Source organism: Lepidochelys kempii, chromosome 5, assembly GCF_965140285.1.
Source record: "Lepidochelys kempii isolate rLepKem1 chromosome 5, rLepKem1.hap1, whole genome shotgun sequence".
Taxonomy (NCBI): domain Eukaryota; kingdom Metazoa; phylum Chordata; order Testudines; family Cheloniidae; genus Lepidochelys; species Lepidochelys kempii.
The window spans coordinates 113,332,796-113,337,080 of NC_136384.1; positions in this window are offsets into that span (position 1 = coordinate 113,332,796).

Sequence of the window (4,285 nt, forward strand, 5' to 3'; positions counted from 1 at the left end):
CCCCCCACCCCCCCAGCATTGGTGACCGCCCCCATGGGGGTATTTGGAGGGAGTTCTCAGAATAGTGAACGCTAGTAAGAAGCGTTCACAACGCGGGGTTCCTTTGAACCAGCTGGACCTACGCGAGGTAAACTCAGCCCCCAGAGCAAGCGGAGGAATGGCGGGAGCTCCCAGACGCTTCCCTTTTATTGTTTCTTTTGGTTCCTGGTACACTCGCCCCCACCCCGGCGCCGAGCAGAAGGTTTCGTGCAATTGCCCCTTTCCCCCGCCAGAGGCCGCTGTGCCCACGGTGCCGCCCGAAGAGAGGGCCGCTGGCTGAGGGGCGGGAGCCGCCAGAGGCGCAGCGCGCTGCTCCGGGGGCCAGGTGAGGAGAGGCGGGATATGGGGAGGGACAGAGCGGGGCACACGGGGCTGCTGCGCGGGGGCGGTGTCACGCAAACTGGGGTTCCGAAGGGCTATTGGGGGAACACTGGGCTGGGGCACAGGAGCTGGCAGGGGTGCTGAGAGCCATTGAATCAAGCTGTAAACCCTGATAGGATGGGAACCACTTCAAGCCAGGGGGTGACAGCATTGAGCCAGGGGCTGAATGGGAGTGAGGGGTGCAGGGCCGTGTGGGGACGGGGTGTGGAGGGGAGCAGCGACACATGAGGAGAGGGGCAGATGTGCCTGACTGAATGGGAGAGGCTAGGGGTCAGCCAGGGTCTGCATGAGGGAGGCTCCACAACTCCCTAACAATCTCCTCCCCCCCTGGCCAAAAAAACAAAAGAAGTTCCAGACTTCTCTCACCCACACTCAACAAACCCGCAGGTTCATTCCCTAGTACTTTCCCAACGATTACTTCCCCTTCCCTCAGCTCCTCCATCACCCCGGTAAGTCTCCCAAACCTTTGCACTGCTACTCAGGGGGTGCCAGAAATTTCTCTGTCACACATACATACACGCAGTCTGCCCCACCCCTCCATCTATGAGGAAATTGCTGACTCCTTCTTACTGGGGTGAACATTAATCTAGGGAGCCTCCCCGTTGAAGTCTTATGGCTCCCACTATCGGTGCGCCCGAGCTGCGAAGGCTTATGCCTGTAAGTAGTTCTGTTATTGTCAATGGGTCAACTCAGGTGTGTAAGGTTCATCACACAGGCATGGGGGTTTGCAGGATTGGGCCTAAAATTTAGAGATTTTAGAAAACAGTGATGGCATAACAGGCTAAATTCTAAAACTCTTGGTCATGTCTGCTCAGGGAAATTGACTGGAATCGGTAACGCAAAATAAACTTCCTCCTATTCCCGTGTGATTCTTACTGCCTTAAAGGCACTGAACGATTTTACTGTGGCATTTGAGCTATAATCTCACTTTGCCCTCTAGTGCCCAATGTAACATAGTTTCTGCATTGTACAGTATAGCTTTGATTGAAATAATTTCCATACATTTGTAGTCAGCAGAGATTACATTGCAAAAAATAAGAGTGGTTGACTAGGAACTGAAAAGAGAAGCTTAATGAGCTGAGAGTTTATGGAATGATTAGAGGACCCTGTGCTAATATTCTGTCACTTCTCACCAGCTGAGAAAGGTTGGATTGGATTGATGCTTGAATGCGAAATCCTCGAAACAACCTCAGTGCTTTATAACATGATGTTCATGATGTCATAGATAACACTTCTATCAGAGGGCTCATTCCTGAAGTCCTTATGCATTCCCATTGATGTCAAAAGCAGTTTTGCCTGCTTAAGAACTACAAAATCAAGCTCCTGTACTGAGAATATGCACAGCAGGGTGCTGGGAAGTACTGTGGTGTGCAGTCTGTCATTAAAGATCCTATGCATCTTTTCTTGAGACTAAGTGTGTTAATGGACATATTAATTTTGAAGTAATTCTTTTCAGCTTTCCTAAATTTCCCCCCAGTTTCAGTTGGATATTTACCGTATTCTTCACTTCCTTTCTTAAACTGTTGTGTAGTTTTATCATATGCTCTTTAATAATTACTGTGAGTTCCAACATTTAACATTTTAATGTAACTTTTACATTTCAATAAAATTTGCCATTGAGATGTCAACATACTATGTTGCAGCAGCATGCTAGTGTATCTGAAACAGAAAGTTAAACTGTCTAACTGATTTTCATAGTATAGGCTTCAAAAAGTACACAAAGTAGCCAAACAATAGAAATAACCATACATTTGTGTTTAAACATTCTTGCAGCTGTAATATTAAAGTGTATTGTTAGTAACATGAGCAAAGAAAGTTAATTTTATAAACCGTATTTTGACTTGTGTCTCATTAAAAAGAGGGTGGGTTTCTGTCTTCACTTTGTTTCCTCAATCTTTCTTTTTTGTTCTCCCGGATCCTGATTCCTTCTGTACTTCATTGCATTTGTGATGTTTCTGTTTCAGATCTGCTGTCCTTGGACCTTAGTCTTTTTAGCTGATTCTTGATTTTTTTGCTTTTATCCACAACTGGATATCAGGGACAAAAGTTAGTAGGTACATCCTGCAAAGAGACCTGTGACACCTGTACTGTCTTAATGGCTGTGGAGTATCATTGTCTTCATTGTTTTCCACTGAATGCATCTGATGAAGTGAGCTGTAGCTCACGAAAGCTTATGCTCAAATAAATTGGTTAGTCTCTAAGGTGCCACAAGTACTCCTTTTCTTTTTGCAGATACAGACTAACACGGCTCCTACTCTGAAAATTGTCTTCATTGTTATCCTTGATCTTTTATCAGATTGAATTTTACCATTACAACTTTGCATCCTGGTTTCTTGAACTGCTGAAGATGTGCTTTCCCCTGAATAACACACATCAAGTTATGAGGGGAAAACTAGGAGCTAAAGCTGATTGAATTATCAGTGAATATTTACACAAGGGTAAATTCTGGACCCATATAAGTCAATGGCAGATTTGTCATTGAGTTCAACAGAGCCCAGGATTTCACCCCTAGTAAGTTTAGCATTTTGAGGAACTCGTTTACTTTGTAATTATTATGTTCAGGACCATGCGGCTTTTGTGTAAAATATGTTGGAATCAATGTTCCCTCTAATTTTTGACAGGCCAGGTGCACAAAAAATTTCTTCTGTGCAAATTTTTGACAGGCCGTGTGTGCAAAAAAATTCATCTGTGCAAATTTTTGTGCGTGCGGTGTTTCACATGTGCACGGGGTTTAGGATCTGTGTGCGCACGCACACACGCACAGCTTAGAGGGAACAGTGGTTGGAATACCAAAGGCTAACTCTTGCCAGTGGTTGCACTTCCAAACAAAGGGTAAGGGACAGAAAATTTTAAGTAGTAATTAAACAGTGTGAGTAGCGGTGTGTGAGATTTCAGCAGCCAGCTTGAAGACACACACAGAGCACTAAGAGGTGTAGTTGGCTAACATCGCCCTAAGGTGTGTCTACACAGGGAAAATAAGGCAGGGTATGAATTTAAAACATGATAGGTGTGCTGGAATAGCTCCCCGTATCGACACTCATATGCTGCTCTGGTCAATTTCCCTCTGTAGACAAACACTTAGAGGATAACTTGAACCGCTTGAACAAAGCAAACATTGAAATTAATCAGACACAATATCAGATACAGCGGCAAAGAGTCCTGTGGCACCTTATAAACTAACAGATGTATTGGAGCATAAGCTTTCGTGGGTGAATAAATCCGACGAAGTGGGTATTCACCCACGAAAGCTTCTACTCCAATACGTCTGTTAGTCTCTGAGGTGCCACAGGACTCTTTGCTGCTTTTACGGATCCAGACTAACATGGCTACCCCTCTAATATCAGATACATTACTGGAAATAGCATATCTTGAAAGAGCGATGAATTATTTTAAACAAAAATATAATTTAAACAAATATAGCAGAAAAATACAATTATTTTATTTTTAATCCAAATAATTGATTTACATGATTCCTGGTCATGGCTTGGTGGTTGCTTCAGAATTAAGAGATCTTGTGTAGGCAGGTGAAATGGGAACGAAAATAAATAGCACACTTTTCTCAGAAGGGAACACTACAGCAATAATGTTAATTGCCACAAAATTACCACTTCCCTAAGCAGTCATAGTTTCTGAAAATTATGTGGGTTATTTTATGGTCAGTGTGCAATTATTTGTTTAATAAAGTTTTATTGTTTATGAATAAAATATTTCTTTGCAATAATTTAAATGCAACAATACATAATTGGCCAATATAAATAGTAATAGAAATCCAGTGAAATTTAACTAGAAGCATTTTCACAATGAAGGTAGATAAATGAATTCTTTTTTTTTTTTTTTCTGATTCTCAGATCAAAATGTGTATACC